The sequence below is a fragment of the Camelus bactrianus genome, chromosome 13, assembly GCF_048773025.1.
Source record: "Camelus bactrianus isolate YW-2024 breed Bactrian camel chromosome 13, ASM4877302v1, whole genome shotgun sequence".
Classification (NCBI taxonomy): Eukaryota; Metazoa; Chordata; class Mammalia; order Artiodactyla; family Camelidae; genus Camelus; species Camelus bactrianus.
The window spans coordinates 78,867,816-78,881,192 of record NC_133551.1 but is presented as its reverse complement, the minus strand read 5'-3'; the positions used below and the strand labels follow the sequence as shown (position 1 = coordinate 78,881,192).

The window sequence follows — 13,377 nt, the reverse complement described above, 5'->3', positions numbered from 1 at the left end:
TGCTAAAGGCAAACACACAGTACAGGCAGCAGGTCAGCCGCCCCTGAAGCCAGCGCGGCGGCTCCAAGGCGAGGCGGCGCGGCCACCCGTCTCCGTGGGAAGCAGTGCGGGACGCACAAGACAGAAGTGAAACGAGGGTTCAGAACCAGAAAACGTGGTGTTGGGGGGCAAAAATGCAGGGTGGCTGAAATGAGAGTGGGCATAGGAGATCGGCACAGATACATCCACGGCCGTACGTAAACCTCACAGTAACCACAAACCAAACCTCCGTAACAGGCACACACACAAAAGAACAAGGAGTCCAATCGCAACCCTAGAGACAGTCCTCAGATCACAAGCGGAGAGAGCAGAGGAAGAAAGGAGCAGAAAAGGAACGACGAAGCAGCCGCCAGACAATTAACAAGGCAAAAGCACATATCTGTGAATAATTACTTTAAAAGCAAACGGACTGAACGCTCCAGTCAAAACACACAGGGTCCAAGTGGCTCCAAAAGCAAGGCCTGAACGTGTGCTGCCTGCGAGAGACTCGCACTAGATCTGAAGACAGACACAGACTGCAAGTGAGGGGATGCAAAAAGGTGCTCCGCGCACACGGAGATCAAAAGAAGCTGGGGTAGCAATGCTTACATCGGACAAAATGGACTTTAAAACAAAGACTGTGACAGGAGATAAAAAAGAACATCATGTAATCAATCCAAGAAGAAGATATAACAGTTGTAAACGCACAGGCCCGGCATAGGAGCACCCAGAGCACGAGCCAGCATCCCAGACGTAAAGGGGACACGGGCAGCAGCGCTCGCAGCGGGACCTCAGCCCCCACGCAAGTCAGTGGACAGACCACCCAGACAGAAAAGCAGCAAGGAAGCACGCTGGACCAAGGGAACTTAGTAGATCCATACAGAGCATTTCGTCCAAACCCAGCACAGTACACATCCTCTTCCAGTGCACATGCAACAGTGTCCAGGACAGACCACATTCTAGGCCACAAACCGAGTCTCAGTAAATTTAAGGAAGTTGAAATCATATCAGGTACCTTTTGTGACCACAGTGCTATGAGACTAGAAATTAACTACAAGGAAAAGTAACTGCAAAATATGCTACTAAACAACCAATGAATCACTGAAGAAGTCCAAGAAAAATTTTAAAAATACCTGGAGATAAATGGAAATGAAAAGCAAATGATCCACCGTCTCTGGGACGCAGCAAAGCAGTTCTAAAAGGGATGATTATGGCGACACAACCCTGCCTGAGGAAACGTCTCGGACACACACCCTGACCTCACACCTAAAGCGAGAGAGAGAGAAGAGCAAACAAAACCCACAGCGAGCGGAAGGAAAGAGATCATAAAGATCAGAGCAGAAACAAATGAAACAGAGGCCGAAAAGAGCAGAAAAGGTCAACGAAACTAAGAGCAGGCTCTTTGAAGAGAGAAGCAAAATCGATGGGCCTTTGGCCAGACTCACCAAGAAAAGGAGAAGACGGCCCAAATCTAGAAAAGCAGATGCGAAAATAAGTTACAGCTGACACCACAGAAGCACAAAGGACCCTAAGAGATTAACTGAGACAATTAATTTAAAAAACCTACCAATAAACAGAAGTCCAGGGCCAGACGGCTTGAGAGGTGACTTCTGCCAAACATTTAGAGAGGACTTTGCACCTACCCTTCTCAAGCTATCCCCAAAACTTGCAGAGCAAGGAGCACTTCCAAACCCATCCCACGAGGTCAGCACCACCGATACCAAAGCCAGACTGAGACATGACAAAAAAGAAAATGACACACCAGTATTGCTGACGGACAGAGATGCAGAAATCCTCAACAAAATATCAGCAAACTGAACCCAACAGCACATTGAAAGGCTCATACACCGTGATCCAGGGGGGTTTACCCCAGCCATCCAAGGATGTTTCAATATCTGTAAATCAACCAAAGCGAGACACACAGCCATGCAACAGAATAGAGAGCCCGGAAATAAACCTACACGTGTGTGGGTTATAACCCGAAATAAAGGAGGCAGAAAGTACGGCAGGGAAAAGGCAGCCTGTGCAGTGAGCGCTGGGCGTTGGGAAAGCTGGACAGCTTACCTGCAGAAGAGTCAGACTGGACTACTCTCTTACAGCATGCCCTAAGACAAACTCAAAGTAAGTTAAAGACTTAAACGTAAGACCTGAAATGATAGAACTTCTCGAAGGAAACAGAGGTAGTAAACTCTTTGACATGTCTCGGTAATATTTTTTTGATTCGTCTCCAAAAGCAAGGGAAACAAAAGCAAAAACAAATAAATGGGCCGACATCAAACTGAAACGCTTGGGCGCAGAGAAGGAAACAACAAAACGAACAGGCCGCCGACTGAATGCGAGAAGGTATTTGCAAACAGTACATCCGATGAGGGGTTAATACCCCAGATACATAGAACTCTTACAGCTCAATATTCAAAACCTGAACAACCCAGTTAAAAAGTGGGCAGAGGGTCTGAACAGATATTTTCCAAAGAAGACACACAGACAGCCAGCAGGCACGTGGAAAGATGCTCAACATCCCTGGTCAGAGAAATGCAAGTCAAAGCCACAAGGAAACACCACCTCACACCTGTCAGAACGGCCATCACCAAAAAGGCCACAGATAAACGCTGGTGAGGATGTGGAAGGAAGGGAGCCCTCGGGCACTGCTGGTGGGGATGTGAACGGGTGCAGCCGCTGTGGAAAATAGTACGGAGGTTCCTCAAAAAAGTAAAAAGAGGACTATCATATGATCCAGCAATTCCACTCCTGGGCATATATCCAAAGAAAATGCAAAACCATTTGAAAAGATATTTGTACCCCTACGTTCACTGCAGCATTATTCACAACAGTTAAGATATGGAAGCAACCTAAGTGCCCATCAACAGACGAGTGGATAAAGAAGATGCGGTGTACACATAATGGAATACTACTCAGCCATAAAAAAGAATGAAATCTCATCACTGGCAAAAATATGGATGGACCTAGAGGGTCTCATGCTAAGTAAAGTAAGTCAGACAGAGAAATGCTATGTGATTTCTCTTCTATGTAGAATCAAAAAAACAAAACAAATGAGCAAACAAAATAAAACAGAAACAGAGTCATAGATGCAGAGAACAAACACGTGGCTGCCTGGGGTCGGGGGAGCAAAGCAGAGGGTGAGAGGCACTGACAGGTGCAAACCTCCAGGTGCAGAGTAAACGAGGCCCCGGCCCGAGACGTGCAGTGGCTCCGTGATCTCCCTGTGCGGTGCTGTGTCCTAACCGGACTCTCCGTGGTGGTCACTTTGAAATGCACAGAAGTGTGGAATTACTCCGTTGTACAACAGGAGCTAACCTGGGACTTCAAGTCAGTCACACTCCACAAACAAGTTCACAGAAAGAGGTCACACTGGGGTTATGGGGGTGAGTTGGATAAAGGCAGTCAGAAGGCACAGGCTCCCAGCTGCCACAACGTGGGGAACGTGGCTAATCCTGCTCTGAGCTGTAGACGGAAGCCATTAAGAGTAGATCCTAAGAGTTCTCATCACAAGAACCAGTGTTTCCTGTTCCTTTAATTTTGTGTCCGTATGAGATGCTGAATGTTCGTTAAATTTATAGTGATCGTTTCCTGATGTTCGTAGGTCAGATCACCGCGCTGTGCACCTTAAGGCTGTACGGTGCTGTACGGCAATGCTACCTCAACAGAACCGGAAGGGAAAATAGAGAACTACAAGTTCATCTTATTTTTGTAAAGTAAAGAACTCACTTCTAAGCAACCTATATGGATCAAAGGAAAAATCATAGTGGAAATTAGAAAATGTTTTGAACTGAGTTACACTGAAAACATCATGTAACAAACTGAGTGCAGCCAAGTTAGCACAGAGCAAACCTGTGATCCTAAAGGAGGAGACAGACTAGAACCTAAGGTGCTGAGCACCCAATTCAAGGAGCTGTGAAAAGAGCTCCAGTATAAACCCAAAGGAAGTAGACGGAAGAAAATTAGATTAGAAATTAATGCAAAGAGCAAACACGTGACAGAGGTGTTCCTCAAAGCCAACAGTCTGTCCTTTTAAAAGATTTATACAATCAACGAACCTCTAATGAAGCTGGTAAACGAAAAGAGAAGGAGCCGATCACCCCGTCGGAGCAAAGGGCCCGTAACTGCGGACACTGCAGATTCCAGGTGTTTCGAAGATGTGCGAGCAGCCTTACAGCAATGCATTCAGAAGTCTAGACAATGGACAAATCATTAGAAAAATATTATAACCAAAGCTGCTTCTAGAACAAACAGTAATGGGGAGGGTGCAGCTCGGCAGCAGAGCACACGCTCAGCACGCACAAGGTCCTGAGTTCAACCCCCGGCACGTCCAGTAAAATAAATCACCCTAACTATCTCCCACCTCAAAAAAACTGCAAAGAACAAAAAATAGAAAACTTGAAAATTCCCATAGGCACAAAGGAAATCCATTCAACGGTCAAATACGTTCCCACCCAGAAACTCTAGGCTCCGAGGCCCCCTTTCACACACATCCTTCCAGGGGGAGACACCGAAGGTCCACTCCCCGGCGCAGATTGTGGGCTTGGTGGCGTCTGTTACCAGAGCCTGATGGCGAAAACAGACAAAGGGAGCTCCAGCCCAGCCTCACCCTCAGCACAGACACGAAACCCGAGGTGAAGCGCGGCGGCCAGCCCGGCGGCACGCGGACGGGACGCCCCCTCGCGCCGGAGGCCGGCTCCGCTCACAAGGGAGCAGGCTGCAGGGAGTGGCCCCCTCAGCCCCCCCTCAGCCTGTCCAGCTGACGCAGGACAGGCGCTGCTGAAGTTCAGCATCCTGCCTGCGCTTTGCAAAGACTCGGCAGACTTGCACTAGAAGTGAGGTTGTTTCCGGCGTATGACCACCTTTACGTAATTCCTGAGTACACCAGACACTGACGTGGATCGAGGAGACACCCAGGTTCTCAGGGCAGCTGCTTTCCACTCACTGCTAGAAAGTCCAGTTTGCTTCAGAATGTTCCAACAGGCCAGGTAAGGTCTCCCGTGTTATTATGACAAGTTTCCAACTCACAGGGCACCTGGAAGGGTGTCTGGGCCTCTCAGCAGGTAGAGACTCCGCTGTCCTGATAGACCTGCCCACGCGCCAGCGCCTCCTGGAATCCCCTGGAGATGTGGGCCCCCGGGCAACAGAATGCTCCGTTCCTCTGCTGGTTTGAGGGCGCAGGTCTAGGGTGGACACTGCCGGACACCTGCAAACTGTCCGGGCTTATCTTCCAAAGGGGCGCCCGGGTCACTTTGCCCGCCCTCAGCCCACCTCTCCTCTCCGCAGGTCAGGCTGTTGGGAGTCCGAGCGGACTCGGGCACCACGATCCCAGGGCCGCGGCCTCCCCCAGCCGCAGAGGGCAGAGGCCGCATGCCACCGCAGTCCTCTGGCACGTCGCGCTCAGTCGTAAACACTGGAGGGGTTGCCTTTAAGAGGGAGAAAAAAACAGGGGTGCTGTCTGAAGCCACCGCCACTCCACGTCCCCGGGGTCGCCCGACCAGAACAACCAGGAAGGCAGAGAGGACACTGCGAACTCATCTACAAACAGGAACAGACTTGCTGGCAGAGTTCACCATCTTATGGTTACCAGTGGGCAAAGGGAGTGGGAAGGGATAAAACTGGGAGTTCGCGATTTGCAAATATTAACTACTACATACAAAAATAGAGAAAAAACCAAATTTCTTCTGTAGAGCACAGGGAACCATATTCAATATCTTGCAATAACCTTTAATGAAAAAGAACGTGAAAATGAATTTATGTTTGTGTATCATGACCGGGACAGTGTGCTGTGCAGCAGAAGTTGACATATTGTAATTGACTGTACCTCAACTAAAAAAAGAATATTAAAAAAAGAAAAAAAACAAGAAAAATGAAAGAAAAGGCGTGAGGATGGAAGGGGAAGACAGTCGTCATTTTCATATTAACATGACTGCACGTGCAGAGAATACAGATTAGAAGGTAAATTGTTACTATTATTGAGACAATTTAGTAATATTACTACATATAAATTCAATAGTGAAAATCAGTGATTCTCTCATTTATCAGGACAAACATGAGACGATAAGATTTGGAAAACTTATCTCTTACAATTACCTCAGCGAGTCGGAGGTCCCGGGGAATGCACACAGCAAAGCACCTACGGGACCCCTGCCTGACGGGAGATTGCGGGAGCCCTGCTCGGTGACAGCACACGGGACCTAAATAAAAAGGAAACGCAGGAGATGAACCAGGTTCTTCAACCACTGGATGTCACTGGGGAAAAAGGGAGGGGGAAGGACAGTCTTAAATTTTAAAGCCTTAAGAGACAAGTCAACCACGTGCGAGGAAGAGGAGGGGAGGTCCCTTGTCTGGATCCGGGGTCACGCAAGAGACTGTAAAAGGCACTTTTGAGATAATATGGGAAAGTGAACACCACCTGGTGTTAGGTTTTATTACAAAATTAATGTTAATTTTGTTGGGGTTGCTGGCAGTTTCGTGGTTCTGCTGAAAACAAGGCGCTACTTGTTAGAACTGTACACTACAGTGTTCACAGGTGAAATGTGACACCTGGGTTTTCTCCAAAACGCATCAGCCGAGAACTAGAAGGAGATAGCGAGGGGGTGGCGGGTGCCTGTGCGTCCGTCTGACCATTTCCCTACTTTCGTGAGTTTGAAATTGTCCATAATAAAAGTCCAAAAAAGGAATAAAGCCAATATAAGTAAATAAATGGAGAGGTGCATGTTTAAGTACTGGAGACTCCATGTTGCCAAGATGCCACTTCTCTCCAAATTGCTCCAAAGATTCACTAAAGCCCCCACCAAAATCTGACAGGGCTGTGCGTGTGTGTGTGTGCATATGTGTGTGCGTGTGCACGTGTGCCAGCACTGGGCAAGGAACACACATCTCCATCATCATGCCAAGAGGTGGGGCACCCGCCCAGGAAGTCAGTCCCACGAGGACAAAAGACTCACAAGTGAGGACAAAACTCTACTGCAGAGAAGGGGGCACCATGACGTCAGGGTTTCTGAAATGAGACACCAAGACCATGAAGCCCCAAGCGGAGAAGCTGGCAGTCACATACATTTAAACCGAAAACTGTCATTCAGGGGAACCCTAAGGAGAGTTAAAGAAAAGCTACAAATTAGAAGATAAATGTAACGCATTTCCCAAAATGTGTTTCCCAAATTTCCTAAGATCACCTTCCAGACACATAAGGAATGCCCACAAACCAATAAAGAAGATGGACAGCCCGACAGCCACCTGGTGGGACTCGAGCTGGCTGGTCACCGTCAAGGACGGTCCGTGTCCAGTGAGCAGGGCCGCCACACGTCCCCTGTCAGCACGCCCTGACTCGGGCCTGTTTTCCTGGCGTTATCAACAGTGTTCCCTTTAACTTTTAACAGGGTCCTGGTTGCATGGTGAACTATCTCTTGGTAATAAACCCAAAAAAGTTGCCCAGCCTCATTTGTAATTAGGGAAATGCATGTCCGCCACAATAAACCGGTATCACGCAGGGGTCGCACGGTGACACAAGTCTGACCCCCCGAGTGCAGGCGGGCCATGATGCAGCAGAGTCGGCCGGCCACACACCAAGGGCAGGAGAGGAGACCGGGGCAGGGTTGTGAAGAGGGTTTGGCATCTCCTAGCAAAGTCAGAGCCGCACGCGCCCTGGACCAGCATCCTGCTGCTGCCGCAGGAATTACCAGGACTCGGTGACTTCGTGCAAGGTTACTGTCTCACAATTCTGGAGGTCAGAGGTCTGAAGTGAGTCTTGCTGGGGGTCAGCAGGGCTGTGCTCCTCTCTGGGGCCTCGGGGGGGGGGGGGATCTGTTTTCCTGCCGTTTCCAGGTTCCAGAGGCCCCATCCTGCCAACTTCACAGCCAGGCACGTCCGGGGCCTTCCTGGTGCCTCCCTCTTCCGCGGCTGCACTGGGCCCGGAGAACCCAGGGGACCCTCCCCGTCTTAGAGTCGGCTGGTTGAGCACCTACATCCCCCGCTGCCTGGAACCCACACTCACAGGTGTGTCCCAGGTGTCAGGACACAGACGTCCCTGGGGCTGCGGTTCCGTCTACCGCACCCTCTGACTCTGCAGCTGCTCCCCTAGGTGTTTACCCGACAGGAACCCTCAGGTGCTGGACACGAGTCCTGGCACCGCCGGAACCGTGCATCACAAACAGGGTCTCCGAACCACGCAACGTGCCGCCTCTGCGCCCGGCAGGCCAGCGACCTGCAGCCGAGGTCCAGCTCCACCTGGGGGAGGGAAGACGCTGCCCCGGGCCTCTCCCCAGCCCTGGTGGTTCCCTGGCTCATGGCAGCACGACTCTAGTCCATGTGACATCCTCTCTGTGTCTGTGTCCAAATCCCCCCCCACCCATATAAAGACCCCTGTGTGCTGGATCGGGGCCCACTACCCTCCGTGCGACGTCTTCTTAACTAACTGCATCTCCAGTGACCCAGCTTCCAGATGAGGTCACGTTCTGCCATGCTGGGGGCTAGGACTTCAATGTACCCTTTTTTTTGAGGAGACACAACTGAGCTCCTAACACACAAACACCAGGAGCTGCAAGGGGATCTGACTGAGGGGAAGGGTGTAGCTCAGGGCAGGCACGTGCCGAGCATACACGAGGCCTGGGTTCAACGCCCAGCACCTCCATTAAAATAAATAGTAAATAAATAAAGAAACCTAATGACCTCCCCCAATCCCAGAAAAAGAAGACCTCACAGAGCACTGCTCATAACAGCAGGAAGTCAGGGATCAGCCCTCGGCCTCCGCAGCAGGAGGCCGTGACTCTGGCTGCAGGCTCTGAGCGCTGACGCGGACCAATGAGCCACTCCTGCTCTGGGCAGCCAGGGGAGTGGCGCAAACACAGCCGCGGGGGGGGGGGGGGGGGGAGATGGACGCACGCACACAGCTCTTCTTCCCCTTTCCGCCCTAGGAGGGCAGGGGAACCCGGGTTCACGCCGTGGCCCAGACGGGATGTCCGAGCCCGAGTAGGAGGGAGGCAGTCCCACGTCGGGCATCGGGGCCCAGGCAGCGTGGTGTGGTGTCCACGGCGAGGCCAGCAGCTCAAGCCTGGGAGGGACGACAGAGCTGCACAGCTTCAAAGCACCTCCCAACCAAACCCTTGTCAGCCACAAAGGGAAACTTGACTTCCCCGTGGAGACGCCGGCAGACACCACCGTGATCACGTGATCAAAGCAAGTATCGTTGGTAATGGGTGAGAAGGGCCACTGTGAGCCACCTGGAGGATGTGAGGAGCCGAGTGACACACAGCGTCACTCCTGGGACTTTCCTGACAAAGATGTAGTAACCTGGTCATGAGGAGACACCAAACACACCCAAACGGATGGGGCTCCCTGCAAAGTAACTGGCCTGTGACTTTCAAAGGTGAGCGCGTCACAAAGGCCAGGAAAGCCTGAGGAATGTTCTGGACCGAGGGAGACTAAAGAAACACGACAACTCAGCGCAGTGTGGGACCCCAGCCTGGGTCATTTTGTTTCTCTGCCTTTGTGGGGTCACCTGGCCAAACAGGCTGCATGGAGCCTGAGCCTTAGACCTCGAGGCCCATCTGTGTTACTGTCCTGATGCTGACGGCCGTGCTGTGGTGCTGCTGGAGAACGGCCCGGGTGTGGGGAGCACACTCGGAAGTATTTGGAGGTGACAGGCCACCACGTAGGTAACCTATTCTCAAATGCTCCAGAAGTTTTTTATGCTGAACTTGCAATTTTTATGTAAATTTGGGATTATTTCAAAAATTAAAAAAAGAACATAGTATTATTCCTACATAAGGGTTAAAACCAGATGAAGCATATTGTTTCAAAGTGGTAAAACTAAAGAGAACCAAGGAAATTAGAATCACAAAAGTTAGCCTTTGGTCACGGGGAGGGGTCTGTGTGGGCTGGGCTGACTTTCCGGGTGCTGACAAGGTTCTGTTTCCGGACTGGGGTGTGACTACCGACGCTGGCTTTATAACCAGCCCTTCAGCTGTACCTGTGGGTTTACACGGCATCTGACTGCAGAGAACGTCTACCAGGGGATGCTCTGAACTGTGGGTACCAGCGCAGGCCGGCTCGTCGCCTAGTTCGGTACTTGGCGCAGAGCAGATGCTCAAGGAAAGTGCTAGATACAGAAACGCGAGCAGATAAAAGGGGTATAAGTTTATGGAAAACAGGAAAATAGAGGTCTCCAGAAACAGATGCACCACGAAAAGCCAAATGCCGACGACTTCGGAATTAGGAATTGCGCCCCTGCTTTGCTCCGCCCGGACCCTCGGGGTCCCTTTTCGCACCAGCCGGGCCTACCCTGAGCTCTGCTCCAAGGTTTCCCACACGCGCTCTGACCACACCGCGTCGTCCGCGCAGGGCCGGGGGCAGGGCCCCAACCCGGCTGCCCCGCGCCCGGGGGTCCCTGAAACCAGCCGCGGCCGCGCCGCACTAGCGGTTACTTCTCGGGCAGAACTCGCACGATGAGCGGTTGACTCGCGCCTGGGGGCGGCCAAAGCCCCCGAGCCCAGCCCCGGGCTCCGGGCCAACGGACCCACCTCTCAGCGAACGCGCCGCGGTCCGGTCCGAGCCGAGCGGGCAGCGAGCGGCGCGGTTGGGAGCGGGCGGCGCCATGGCAACGGACGGCCCCACCGCGGCGGGGGTGTCCGCGCTCCCCCGCCCTGGCGATGGCTCGGTCCGGCGTCCCCGCCGCGCAGGCGCAGTGTGGCCGAGGCGGCAGGTGCGCCGGGAACGCGGGAGGGGGGCGCGCTGTGTCAGGGGCCGTCGACCTGGACCCGCGCGCTGGCCGAGGCCCAGGCTGCGAGCCGAGGGGCGCGGGGGCACCTGGGGCACCTGGGTCACCGGGCGGGGCGGAGGAGATCAGCGCTGCTCGGTGGCCCGGACGCCCCGCCAGGCTGCCTCCCGTGGTTTGGCCCAAGAAGGTTGAAGTTCGGGTTAGTTGCCAATTTTAAAAACAGGAGCGTGCACGTGAAATCGCGACGTCTCTCATCCCTTTTTAAGATGAGAGCTCTGACGCCATATGCCAAGCTGGGCTGGAGCTGAACTGAGCTTGCTGCACGCCTCCCCCAGCCCCCAGCCCCCTGCCCGAGGCCCCGCGTGGCCCGTCACACCTCCGCCTATTCTCTCATCGTGCTCCCTCTCCAGTCTCCTGGCCCCTGGGGTGTGTTTGCGGCGGGGATGTGAGGGCGTGAGGGAAAGGTCCCTCTAGCCAGTGCGCTCAGTGCTGGCCCTGGACGCAAGAGTGAGTCGCGGTCTCCCCGCCCTCGCAGAGCCCCGCTCCTCCCAGCACCCCGCCTGCATGCCACCTGCAAGGCCGCCGGCCCTGCCGGCCACTCACTGGCTTTGGCCACTGGCTCTTAATGCCACAGCGAGGCCCACGAAGTCCTTTCGTTTTATCCTGGGGTGGCGATCATCAGAGCCCGCAAGTGTTGCTGCAAGGGCAGCATACCTGAGAACTGGGGACTTGTCCGGGTGACACCAGGGCATCTCTGCCTCCATCACCGGCCGTGGTGCCCAGGAGAACTGGGGGCTTGTCCGGGGTACACGGGGCATCTCTGCCTTCATCGCTGGCTGTGGTGCCCAGGTGTGGACTTGAACAGAACTGAGTCGCCATGTCAGCCTGTGACAGTTTTTCTAAGAGAAATTGTTCTTTCCCTGCCCTACCCAAATTCTGGGGCTTCTTCCTTATCAGCTTTGCTTCTCTGGGCCAGTCCATGTTAGTGATTAGTGCACTTTCTCATAAAGAAGAGAAGGGCACCAAAAGACGGAGAGGAGCCCAACGTCCACCAGCAGGAACTGGCCAGGAGGCCGTGCACAGCTGCACACAGAACAGCTGTGAGAGGTACGCCTACGTGATCTCCAGAACATACTGCTAGGGGGAAAACCTAGGTGCAGAATGGTGTGTATATTCTTTTATCAGATGGGGTGGGAGCAGTAAGAACATGCTAATTTCTTTACATTAAAAAGTAACATAAAAGTGCTTACCAACCGGGGCAGGAGGGTGAGGAATAGAAATTAGATTTCTCTAAATGTGCTTGTACGTTTGGCTATAGAACTGCAAAATTATAAAACCAAAAATAAATCAAACAGAAAAAAAAACCTCCTCAAAATTGGAAACAAAATGAAAAAAAAAAAAAAAACCAACAACAACAAAAACAAAAAAACCACCTAACTATATGCCAGGTTGGGGGCTTAACCAGACAGAAAACGATCATTTTAGGTGAGTTTGATACTCAACAATTGGGTTGTGCATACGTAGTAGACTATCCTAAGGGCAAAAAGAGCTGCAAAGAAACCTTAACTTCTTTGCAGTAATCCTGGTTTTTGTAATAATATTGACATTGCTGTTCTGGAATTATATGAAATGCAGTAAGGCAAATAAGTAATATGGTAATATTACAAACCAATATTTCTAGCTTGAGAGAAGAAATAAAAAGGTAAGAGGTAAAATAAGAAACGGAAAAACCTGTAAGACTGTATTTGAATGGGAATAGTAGTATGAATTAATACAGTTTTTTCTTCTAAAATGTATTTCTTAGCTCTGTCCACTGAAAAGGTCTAGAATTGTCCAATATGGTAGCCACTGGACACATGTGGCTATTTAAATTTTAATTAATTAAAATTAAACACTTGAACAAATATTTGTACACCAAGGTTCACAGCAGCATTGTGCACAACAGCCAAAAGGTGGAAGCAACCCAAGTGTCCATCGATATTATTCAGCCTCAGAAAGGAATGAAATTCTGACACCTGCTGCAACATGGATGAACCTTGAAGACATTATGCTAAGTGAAACAGGCAGACACAAAAGGACAAACATTGTTTGCTAAGGATACCATCAACAAAACAAAGAGACAACCTACAGAATGGGAGAAAATCTTTGCAAATGTTGTGACTGACAAGGGAATAATTTCCAAAATATACCAATGGCTCACAGACTTTAATATCAAAAAACAAGCAACCCAATCAAAAAATGGGCTGAAGACCTAAATAGACATTTCTCCAAAGAAGACATACAGATGGCCAACAGGCACATGAAAAGATGCTCAACATCAGTAATTGTCAGAGAAATGCAAATCAAAACCACAGTGAGGTATCACCTCACACCAGTCAGAATGGCCATCATTGAAAAGTCCACAAACGATAAATGCTGTAGAGGGTGTGGAGAAAAAGGAACCCTCCTACACTGCTGGTGGGAATGTAAGTTGATGCAGCCATTATGGAAAGCATTATGGAGATTCCTTAAAAAACTAAAAATAGACTTACCGTATGATCCAGCAATCCCACTCCTGGGCATATATCTGGAAAATAATAATAATTAAAAAAGACACATTAGGGGGACGGTATAGCTCAGTGGTAGAGTGCGTACTTAGCATGCAC

At 51.0% G+C, this 13,377-nt stretch overlaps 1 protein-coding gene across 6 annotated transcripts in view; it reads right to left on the bottom strand.

The window, feature by feature from the left end:
* The window catches only part of CFAP74 (cilia and flagella associated protein 74), a 66,679-nt gene extending 54,079 nt beyond the window's left edge, over positions 1–12,600 (bottom strand). The window contains exons 1-2 of one of the 6 annotated variants that reach the window (XM_074377676.1): positions 10,536–12,600; positions 6,109–6,212 (exon numbers count right to left, since the gene is read on the bottom strand). The gene's annotated coding sequence lies outside the window, so the exon portion shown is untranslated. Of the gene's footprint in view, positions 1–1,151; positions 1,964–6,108; positions 6,213–10,535 lie in introns of those variants that run through there. The other 5 variants (XR_012511506.1, XM_074377677.1, XM_074377675.1 and 2 more) reach the window with 5 other exon arrangements.
* Positions 12,601–13,377: the final 777 nt, after the last annotated feature.